This window comes from Helianthus annuus, chromosome 2, assembly GCF_002127325.2.
Source record: "Helianthus annuus cultivar XRQ/B chromosome 2, HanXRQr2.0-SUNRISE, whole genome shotgun sequence".
Classification (NCBI taxonomy): domain Eukaryota; kingdom Viridiplantae; phylum Streptophyta; class Magnoliopsida; order Asterales; family Asteraceae; genus Helianthus; species Helianthus annuus.
The window spans coordinates 20,933,388-20,945,424 of NC_035434.2; the positions used below are offsets into that span (position 1 = coordinate 20,933,388).

At 36.7% G+C, this 12,037-nt stretch overlaps 1 non-coding gene across 1 annotated transcript; it reads right to left on the reverse strand.

Moving 5' to 3' along the window:
• Positions 1–220: 220 nt before the first annotated feature.
• On the reverse strand, positions 221–327 carry LOC118489801. The gene has a single exon (XR_004887815.1). It is a non-coding gene; the product is annotated as a small nucleolar RNA R71 (small nucleolar RNA).
• Between the last annotated feature and the right edge of the window lie 11,710 nt (positions 328–12,037).

Below are 12,037 nucleotides of genomic sequence, written 5' to 3' on the forward strand. Positions count from 1 at the left end.
TGAAGATCCCCATTTGCATATTACCAACTTTTTGGAAATATGTGATATCTTCCGGATCAACGGAGCATCAAATGACGCCATCCGCCTTCAAATGTTTCCATTTCCATTAAAAGACCGAGCTAAGGCTTGGCTTAATGCCCTCCCAGTTGGCTCGGTAAACACCTGGGATGAACTAGCCCAAAAGTTTCTATATAAGTATTTCCCTCCTGCTAAAATGGCTAAATTAATGACTGAAATTAATACATACTCACAACAGGATGTGGAATCCTTATATGAAACTTGGGAAAGGTTCAAGGAGCTACTGAGAAAGTTCCCTCATCATGGTCTTGCGGTTTGGCAACAAGTATTCACTTTTTATAATGGATTGTTGCCACACACAAGACAAACACTCGACTCTAGCTCCGGGGGACTTTTAGGTAATCGTCGCCCAAATGAAATTTATAATCAAATTGAGGAAATTGCTCAAACAATTTTCAGTGGCACACTCCCCGAGGCAATAAATCTATTGCCCCGTGCGCCCATAAGGTTGACGAAAGCACTTCTTTACAAGCCCAAATCGAGGCCCTTTCTTCAAAAATCAAAAAGTTAGAAATGACAAAAGCGGCCTCGGTTATGGCTTGTGAGGGGTGTGGTGGGTCACATGAAAATTGGAGTTGTATGAAAGAATTAGATGATCAAACAGAAACGGTAAACTAAATTGATAGTAGACCTAGGTCGTCGGGTCCTCCAACGTGTACCTACAACCAAGGATGGCGTAACCACCCTAACCTTGGTTGGAAAGAACCCAGCAATAGTAGTAACCAACAAAATCTAAACCAACGAACAAACTTTCAGCAACCAAGAAACGAATCACAAAATTTCTCTCAATAACAAGGGGGACGAGAGAGGCTTGAAGATACTGTATCTCTCCTCATCTCCGACACCGAAAAAAAAAACTCGGATCGATTTCAACAATTGGAATCGAACTTTAGAAATCAACAAGCTAGTATTCAAAACATTGAAAAACAATTAAATCAAATAGCTCAAAATTTCTCTGAGAGACCACAAGGCGCGTTACCAAGAAATACCAAAACCAACCCAAAGGCACAAGTACATCTCATCACATTGAGAAACCGTACCGTGGGCCCCGAAGAGGCCCCATTGCCTTCGACTGAAACGAGCCGGTCTAGCCAGTCCACAACTTCACCAACACTCTAACAAGAGACGGCTCCTACACCAAATCAAGAGCCGACCAAGAATCCCCCGATTCCCTACCCCGGTCGGCTAGTCCGTCAAAAGACCGATGAGCAATTCACAAAGTTCAAAAAATTACTAAAACAATTGCATGTTAATATTCCATTTATTGAAGTCCTAACCCAAATGCCAAAATATTCAAAATTTATGAGGGACTTCCTCACTAATAAAAGGAAAATTGAATCATTGCAATTAGTTAATTTAAGCGAAGAATGCTCTGCCTTGCTACTCAACAAACTCCCGCAAAAGAAGATCGATCTTGGAAGCTTCACAATCCCTTGTTCGATTGGGGAATCCCCCATTCGTAATGCACTAGCCGATCACGGGGCTAGTATAAACCTCATGCCCACATCAATGTTCAACCGACTCGGCCTAGGAAAAACAAGCCCTGCAAAAATGAGCATACAACTCGCCGATAGGTCCGTGAAATATCCACAAGGTATCGCTAAAAATCTATTAGTCAAGGTAGGCGAATTCGTTTTCCCAGCCGACTTTGTCATACTAGATATGGAGGAAGATACCGAAGTACCACTCATCTTAGGAAGACCCTTCCTAGCTACGGCCCACGCAGTAGTAGACATGAATGGTGGAACACTAACATTGAGGATTGGAAACAAGGAAATGAAGTTTGGAGTTGGAAAGAGAATAGAAGACGACGATCCGATCAACTACATGAAGGTCATAGACTCAAGTTTGGATGATGCTCTCCGACGGTGCAACATGGGATGCAACACATCCCGCTTGAGTAGCATATGACTGGCATTGGGTCTAGCCAAGGACCCTTATAAACGTGGCGCACCACGGAGGCATTTCGCGGAACTATCCTTAGTTTAGCTTAGAATAATTTTTGTGTTTTCTAGTTTAGTTTTAATTTTCAGGAATAAAACACACTCAAGATGGTGAAGGATAACAAGGGAAACTTGCACCAGCACCCCATGCACAAAAACAGAACGTCCCGAAGATTTTTTCTTCGCAGCAAGTTCAGCACGGGCCGTGCCCACCCAACACGGCCCTATGTTGCACAATCTGCAAGAAATACCCAGTTCAGGTAACTGGACACGCGACGTGCTCACTAAACACGCCCCCGTGCCCAGGCTTCTGTTTCTTTTTATCAATTTCTGTTACTAGCGATCTGAACATAGGGTCGTGCCCGGACACCACGGGGCCGTGTCCAGGCGCCCAGTAACATAAATTCTTGCTTTTTCACACCTTTTTACACATTCAATCAACCTAAAAACTTATTCTTGGGACACATTGAGGACAATGTGTAATTTAAGTGGGGGGGGGGATGCTAAAGCCTTGAATTTTTGCAAATCCTAATCACAAGCCTTACACAAAACTCTATTGGAACCGCTAATCACCCCAATTTTTTTCAAAAAAATTTTCATTTTTTTTTACTTGTCTTGAGTTAAGTTGGGAATTACAAGTTTTAAAAAGGGTTATGTTTTTACAAATTTACAACCGATAGTGTCGTGATAAAAAGAACCAACATAAGAAAATTATGAAACGGCATGACAAATCTAGTTAAAATTTGATTATATATACTTGATCACATAAAAACCCATTACCACAAAAGTGAGTTTTGAGCCTTTATTGAGCATATAAATACATATCTTTAAACTAAATGCTCATTTTTCGTTTCTTGTGTGAATAGCCGCTTGGTTTCTTACAACTCTAGAACTTGCCACGACGATACATTCCCGGTTCTTACCAACTTAAACCCAAGTAAATGATGGAGGCATTAGGACTAACCCTTTTTATTTCTACACTATTATTTTTCTTTTTTTTTACCACCTACCCAAAATCCCCCTAGTTAACCCCTTTGAGCCTAAACCTTTTCATTTCTTAACCCAAAACAAACACCCTTTTACCCACCAAAACCTTTTTATTTTAAACCCTTTATTTTAGTAACAAAGCTCGGTTTTTCTTATGACTTCCTTATCAAAAAAAAAATTGATAATGATGAAGCCAAAAGAAATAAACAAACAAGTGTATCAAAAAAAAGAGAACTTTGTTTGAAAGAAATGCTTCAACAAAATAAAAAGTCTTACGAAAACCGATGCTTTTTACGCCTTTCGCCCTTTTTCTACTAACCACTAACCCAACCACCTACCTTTAACCCAAGCCTAACCCTTCACCCCAAAAGTGCTCTTGATATTTACAAAGGTATATAGTTAAAAAGGAGGAGGATTGATTGCTTGGCAAGCTTATGGTAGGAGTAAATTCCATGTCGCTCTCGAGTGTTTCACAAAAATACATTTTCGGCCGAGTGTTGAGTGATCTCCCGTGAGGTATGTGAACTTGTATATAAATGGAATTTTAAAAAAGGCATGTTATGCCCAAATAAGTAATTTATCTTACGTAATGTTTTAAATAAATCATGACGAATAGGATTGCAAATAAAATAAAAATAAAACCTAATAAAAATCTTAGAATCCCGACACTCTATGACAAGCCCAAAAACCTTCTTTTCTACCCATTCCATTTGGGAGTGAAAAGCCACATTATATAGAGTTTTGCTTGAGACCAAGCAAAGATTCAAGTGTGGGGGTATTTGATGTGTACAAAATGTAACATATAAATTACATCAATTGTGGCATAAAACTAACCCTTTTTTAGTACTAACGTTGGAAAAAGTGTGTTTTTGTCTTCCTTTTGTATTTTCAGGACTAAATGAGCTCAAATGAACAAAAGAAGCAAAAAGGCTGCTAAATCTAACATAAATACAAGTAAAGAAACAAGCGTGGCATGCCCGACCCCCCGACAGCATCTTCCCAAGCAAAAACAAGAGAACAGAAGACTGAACACGCCCCGTGCTCAATGAGCACGGGGGCGTGCCCAAGTGTCAGCAGAAAAGACAAAGTTGTGGAAGCTTCTATCACCCACCACGGGGGCGTGCCAACTAGACACGGGGCCGTGGTCAACTCTAAGATTCGCAAAATCTGAGGAAATCTTGATAGTACAGATACGCTTCTGCACACGGGGTCATGCCCAGCGGACACGGGTGCATGGTTAACTAATACAGACAAACTTCAATTAATGAAGAAAGAGAAGAGGGATGGACACGGGGCAGTGCCCAATGGACGCAGGGTCGTGCCCAATGGACACGGGGCCGTGCCCGAGCTTCTGTTCAGGCTAAAAATAGGGGTGCTTGGCTCACTTACAAATCATCCCTTGGCACACCACCTCTCTCACACTTCACCCACACTCCACGACCACCACAACACCGTCATCCACCACCATCATCCATCATAGAGTGTGTGAGTCGTCTCGGGATCCAAGATTGATCGTAAGAGTTCTTGACAATCAAAGGCCATGTTTGCCTAAGTCTCTTACATCACTTGGTGAAGACAAGCATTTAGTGTAATACTTTTTATTTTTAATCTTTTCGCACTTTTTATTTGGTTATGTATTAATGACTTTAATAACTAGTTTTATATGTTGAAAGTGATTATTCCTTATCATTTTTCTGTGGTGTCTTGGCATTATTTTACTGTCTATGTAAAATAAAAGATTTTCACCATTCATATCTCCTCGGTCTATATGGAGATATGTTGGCTACCTGGTCGGGGGTTAAGGGAATGGTTTGGTAAGAGTCTTGCCATTGTTCAGTGTATAGATCCTGCGAGGACCTGGGTCAAATTTAGTAGGACCTCCTTCAATACCCTATGGTATTGGATGGCGAGGGTCCAAATTCTTTTATCCCCTCATATGTAAACTACTATTAAAACTTTAACCCGGCTACATAGGACTGTATCCCCTGCTGACTCAGACTACTTAGCCGAGGGTAACGTCACCTTCAAAAGAGGGGCCTACCACATTATGCATTAATAACTTAGTTAATTATCTTTCAATAATCCGACCCTTTAGGATTGTATCCTTGCTGACTCAAACTACTGGGTTAAGGGTAACGTCACCTTCAAAAGAGGGGCCTACTACAATAACTAAGATAATCTCTTAAAAAGTGCAAAAGTACGGAAATAATCAAAGGTTACACTAAAGGCGAGTCGGATCCAAGTGATTCATCTTGTCTATCTGTTTTTTATTTATTTTATTTTTATTTTCAGCATTTTAGTTTTTATTTTATAGTTTAAAACCTTTTTTCTAATTTTTTTATTTGATTAGACGTTGAGGATAAACCGGTATTAAAAGCTCTTGTGTCCTTGGACGACCTCGGTATCTTACCAACACTATACTACGCTCACGATGGGTGCACTTGCCCATATGTGTGTTTGGTGTTAGTAAATATCGTGTTTTATAAATTTAAAACTTGACTAAAGTGGTTAAAAAGAGCTAAAAATATACATAAAAATATATCACACTTTACGCACATCAGTTATCATCTTTCAACCCCATTTTCCCTAAATTTATCGATTCTGTTTTTTAACGGGGATGTAGTGCAATGATTCCTCTAAATTGAATAGACAGACACTTGCGTTTCAAATCAAGGGTCTCATCATTACAACCACTTGTTTTTTACGGGGATGTAATGCAATGATTACAACCACTTGTTTTCAAATCAAGGGCCACATCATTACACCCACACCAATTTGTTGAAACCACATATTCGTGTGTTGTAGTTTGGAAAGATAACCGAATAGAGATATGAATAAGTTTCTGGAATTGGAGAACCGTTGTTACCATATCCATTATCCTCGTGGAATGCATCTTTATTTCTTTAAATCGCACAAACAAGCATGCCTTGAACGAGTCTAGAACACTCGTAATCCTTAATCGGCTTTGAAACCGGACGGAATCTATGAAGAAACTGTTCCATTTCATGGTGAGTGGAGAAATTAGTTCTTATATTTTATGTATTTAACATTTTTTTTCATTTAGGGTGTTTAAATCAGTCAAAACATAGAAAACAAGATAGATGTTTGATTCATGGTGGACGTCATAGTCAGCAAGGGTATGGCTATCTTCCAGTTGCTTGTTGCCATAAATCAGTCTCTGCCAGGAGTGGGGAATACCTTCCATATTATAGATCGCTGATTTCACATTCTGGATGGTGTCGAAGGGTTTGACTTCCATAGTAAAAAACGGTTACGGTTTGCAATTCCCGGTTATACCGCGAGTGGGCATAAGATCCATTGGCCCTGTTGTCGGATCTGTGACTCCATGGAAGATGTGATTAAGGTAAGCGTGTCGTAAAGTTGCATCTGATTTTTAAAACATTTCCCACTGACATAATATTTTAGAAATGATGACAACTGGGAAAACGCCTCAAACCCACCTGAATTTTACTTTCTTGGTAGTTGTTACCATATTACACATGATAAAAGCTTCTCTAGACAATATGGGATTATATTCCGTTTTAGGGTTTCTTCATCACCTGTAACAATGTCGATAAACGTTGATCGGAACACGTCGTAGAAATTTTGAACAAGATAAGAAGGATGAGATATCGGCAATTAGCTCGAAGAAGTTTCTCTCGATCATTCAACACGTGTAATCCAGAGGTCGGTCTCGGGTGGGCATAAGATCCGTGTGCCCTATTGTCGGATCGGCTCCATGGAAGATGTGATTAAGGTAAGCGTGCCGTAAAATTGCATCTGATTTTTAAAACATTTCCCACGGACATAATATTTTACAAATTGGGAACCACATATTCGTTTGTAAAAGCTCGAAAAGATAACCGAATAGAGATCTGAATATCGTGCTTTCCACCAAACACTTGGAGTGATCAAACATACGCATTCCGTTCTCCATCTGAACTATGCATTCTCTCATAATGTCCAACAACTGAATTTTACTTTCTTGGTAGTTGTTACCATATAACACATGATAAAAGCGTTTTTCTAGACAATATGGGATTATGTTCTGTTTTAGGGTTTCTTCATCACCTATAACAATATCGATAAACGTGGATCGGAACACGCTGCTTAAATCTCAGTTATGTCTCATTGCATTATGACAATACTGACAGGGGGTGCTGGTCTTTTCTCCCACTGTGCAAACTTGAAGAATCTCACCATAACACATTGTAGACTGGTGGGCTTGAATGATTTTAATATATTTCATCTTAGACTATCTAGTCTAACACTTGAAAATGGATATTATCATGTCAAGATCTTTATCTATCATGTCATCGACCAACTGCTCGAAATCCCTTTCGTTTCTCGGGTTCGCGTTCGACACAACACACCAAAAAATAAACTTCAAAAATTTAGTGCCTTGATTGTTGATACGAATCGTATAAGCCTATACTATGTGTATTAAGCCCGCCGCCAGACAACACCTGCACCTGTCAGTCTGCCAAGTCTTTTACTTTATTCAATACGCATCGTATAGGCCTATACGATGTGTATTGAATTCGAAAAGTGTGCGGATAAATGGGTAGTTTGTGGCACTAGATTCTCGGTAAATATAAAAGAGAAAAATACAATCTACTCAGTTTGTTATTAGAAAACTGAAAAAAAGAAAGCAATCTAAAAGAGAAAAATACAATTTACTCGATTTGTTATTAGAAAACTGAAAAAACTGAAAGCAATCATTGGTTTTCGTCTTCAGAGGAATGCCCATGTGAAGCTATCTTTTCAATTGAAAAAAATATGTTCTAAAGAAAATTAACTTACCTTTATATTGAAAATGTATATCTAAAGAGGATTCTCTTGACCTACAACAGGGTCTACACTTCATAATTTCTCCCTCACCCACTAATATATTCGTACGTGTAACCTTAAAATAGTTCTTTTAAAACAGGAATCTCTTTGCCTAAGTTAAATGATCATCACTAGTTTTTAACATTTGATGGTTGATTTGGTGTCTTGGTGATCGATCATATGGCTTGTTGGCTAGTCTGGTTTCGATTTAAAGAGAACTAACGATTGTAAAATTTGAATTTAAGATCTTTCAAATTCATAAAAAGGTTCTTTTAAAGATATACCGACCTTAGGTATCTGATCATAAAATACCAAACTTCTAACATTACCGACTTTGAAATCTCATCCTTTCAAATTGATTCCGAGAAAAAAAAAACTCTTTTCAATGAGAGCATTTTTCAACTAAACTAATAGAGTTATGTAATATTTAAATATTATATAGATTACTTATGACCATGGCCAGTCCTGAGGGTGGATGGGGAGGACCACCGGCCAGGGCCTGATATTATGAATGGCACGTTATTATATGTAAATAAAATAAATTAATAGGGTATAGCTATAGTGCCATACAAACACCAATATAGACCCACTTACAAAACTATTTTAAGGTTTAGATTAGTTATTAGTCCATTGTCATTATGTTTAGACCTCCCAATACCCAATTTCGTTATGGCCTAAGACACGTTTTTTCGAGCTAGAACAGGGTACACCGAAATGCGACAAAGATCATTCAAAATGAGAAGACCGAACCAAGGAATCTAGCAAGTGATATATATGGTCAAACTGTCAAATGATAGTTTTGGATCTCCTTGTTCCTTAAATTGTGATAATAGTATGATGAGATTCAATGATTAGATTATATCTATAGATTTAATTATTAGAAGCTAAAATATTTTAAGAAAAAAGGTACATTCAAAAAATGCTGCTTGAATTTAAGGGGGATTGGGTTCTAAAGGTTTAAGCTAACTTATAAACCAATAAAGATATAATTATTGAATCTAGTCGGCATAATAATATTTGACTTGCAAATGCATGCACCGAAGACTTATAGCCCACAATGACTCCAAATCTAGATCGTATCTCATTATCTATTAAGATGTTTAAAAATACAATCAAATCTTGATGCCAAATAAGGTTATTTGTCACTACTTTTAAAGATATTCGAACTTCAAGAATATATAAAACGGTCTTAAGAAAGACGAATCTGCTTCTAAGAATATGTATAAAAATTATTAAGGAACGACTTGTGTATTACAAATTTAAGAAAATTAAACTAGCTAGAAGCAAACAATGACATGATTATGTTACACCCCTTTATAAAATCATCAGTACACACGGTATGGAGGGCTTGAAAATGAGTTTTATGTGTCATATGGACGACACGTAAACACGTGTCAGAAAAGTTGCGTGGTGAAAAAATGGGGGGTGTGTGAATGGGCGTGGAAGAGGGGAGTTATTCGACACGTGACACATACTTATTATTATTATTATTATTATTATTATTATTATTATTTAATAATTTTATATATTATAGATACCTATTAAAAAAATTATAGATATGAAATATACTTTTTACATAAATATAATAAAAATATACCTATAACAGAATTCCTCAAAATCAAAAGCCAAGCTTTCATCAACGCCACCTCTTTGTCGTTTGTCCACAGATATACACAACGATCCTCTTTTGCTTTTTTCCTTCTCGGTCTCGGTTTTCTTTTTATGGTTTCGTTTTTTTCGCGTAGGGGATTCGGGTGGTGTAGGTTGAGTTTCCGGTACGGATTCAGGTGTAGGGGAGTTTGGTATAAGAGGAGTGAGCGGTTGTTGTTGAAACATAAAAGGTAGGTTCGTAAGAAGATGAATGTAAGCCAATATGTTCGGATTGGTAAAACGTGGTAGGTTCGGTTGAGACCCTTAAGGCGAAGTGGTGTTCGGTACTTCGCCGAAACCATAGGGGTTGTTCGGATCAAAGTTGCGGTCGTGTGGATGCATTATTTTTTATCAAATGTTGAGAGATTTTACAAAAATGAAGGTTGAGAATGAGTTGGATAGAAGATAGTGAGGTGAAAATGGTGAGTTTTTTTCATTAGATAGGGTGAAATAATTTTTTTTAATAATTTTTTTTAAAATAATGTTGTTGGGATCCAACGGCTATTAGCCACCCCAATCAGCCTACGCCACGTCGACGAGCATTTATCTTCAACGTCGGTGGAAAAGTTCAAGCCCAACCATTAACGCCGTTTACAACGCCAGGGTGGGTGTAGTGTGTGCGGTGTTGAAAGGAATAAACGCCGCTCATCCACGCCCACACCTTGTGGTCTTACTGATTATATATGCATGCTAGTTCTGGTAAGAAGTCAACTTCATGTACGAAGTGTGTTAAGCGGTCCAAAGGACATTCTGATGATTAAACAGTATACACTATAACGAAAAGGTTGAGAGTGAAAAAATCCTACAAAGTGTAATTTATATTGTATTTATCTTATAAAATTTGGTAATTAGTGTTAAAAAAATGTGTGAAACGGGGATATAATTACACACGTGTCTATAATCAAATACATTTATTTATGTTTACTAGAAAGGTGCATGTACGATGTGACTGGAAACATAGACACTGTCGGGTGTGTTTGGTTCGGTCGATTCGGCTATTACCCTCAACAGAAGCCAAAATCGAAGTTATCGGTTAGTCTATTTTATTAACCAATCAGTTTTTGGTTAATCAGTTCGGTTTATTCGGTTAGATTAACGATTTTTTGTTTGGTTTGTCTAATTTCGTTTAATAGCCAAAAGCAAACTTAAGCTAAAACTTTTGCTTAGAAATACATGAAATTAAGGTTTTAATACATGAAATAAATGTAAAAATATTAAAGTATAAATACATAAAATGAAAATATAAAATATGAAATACGTGAACTGAAGTTATAAAAACTAGAAATATATGAAAATATGAATGGTCCGGTTAAATCTAGTTACGGGGGTACCCAAAAAAACTAATAACCATACTTTGGTTAATTCGGTTTTCGGTTATTAGTTAATTAATGCAGTTTTTGATTTATTTTGGTTCAATTTCGTATGTTTCGATTTGCTTTCGGTTAACGATTCAGTTATTGCTCACCCATATACATTGTTAATCACTTAACATATCAATTTTTTAATTAAAACAATATAGCAATACTATACCCAACCAAAGAGAATAAAATACTCGTTTTTAAGGTATAATTTTAGAAAAAATTAATATATAAAAAAGTTATGGACGTTTAAAAAGTCACGGGGGTGAATAATTTTTCATAACAGGATAAAGTGTAACTAATAATTAATGGTTAAAGATGAGGGATTAAAATGTAATAGAGATGAGGAATTAAAATGTAAATAATGTTTGAATGACTAATTTACCTTATTTTAGAGTTGTACTTTATACATTAAATTAAAAAAAGTTTTTAAATTTTGAATATCTTAAAATAGCATTCCTGTATTCTAATTTACACCAACTTCATATGTATATATATGTAGGGGTTACATAAATGATATTGTGGACCCTTTATAGTTTTGTTTTCTTTTACTAAATATAGAAAATTTAAAGCCGAAAGTAGCTTTTTGGGTCTATTCCATGATCATAGCCATGTTACTACAAATCCATTAACATCATGATATTATTATAACCTAATCTTGATGATCATGGGACCTAATGCATATCCATATTAGATGTCTAAATTGAAGTACTTGTTTTCTCATACATAAACGTTTATTTATTATCTAATCATGGCCAAATTTTCTTTTTGTAAATATTATAAGAATGGCCTTGTATCTATAATCAAATAAGAAATATAGAATTAATAAGCTTGTGGTCCTTCTCAATTATAAGTGAGTCGAATTGAGATAACTCGGTTTATAAAGAAGCTAGCTCGAGCCAAGGTAAGCTTGCTTGTTGGCTCACTCGTTTGCTCGTTTAAGCTAAACCCAAAACTTATAACTCAATTCCATTTACAGAAAAGGCCCACATGATATGGTTTATGACCACACTTATAAATCACTCTAGTATTAGTTATAATATTATTTTTCACTTAGATATTACTTTTAATTTAAACAAGTTGGCTCGAACTTTTTACAATTCTACCTTAAGCTCAAATCTGGTTCGTTAAGAATAAACGAGCTAAGCTAGAGCTAAATCTGGCACAACTCACTTTTAAGCACTCTTAGTG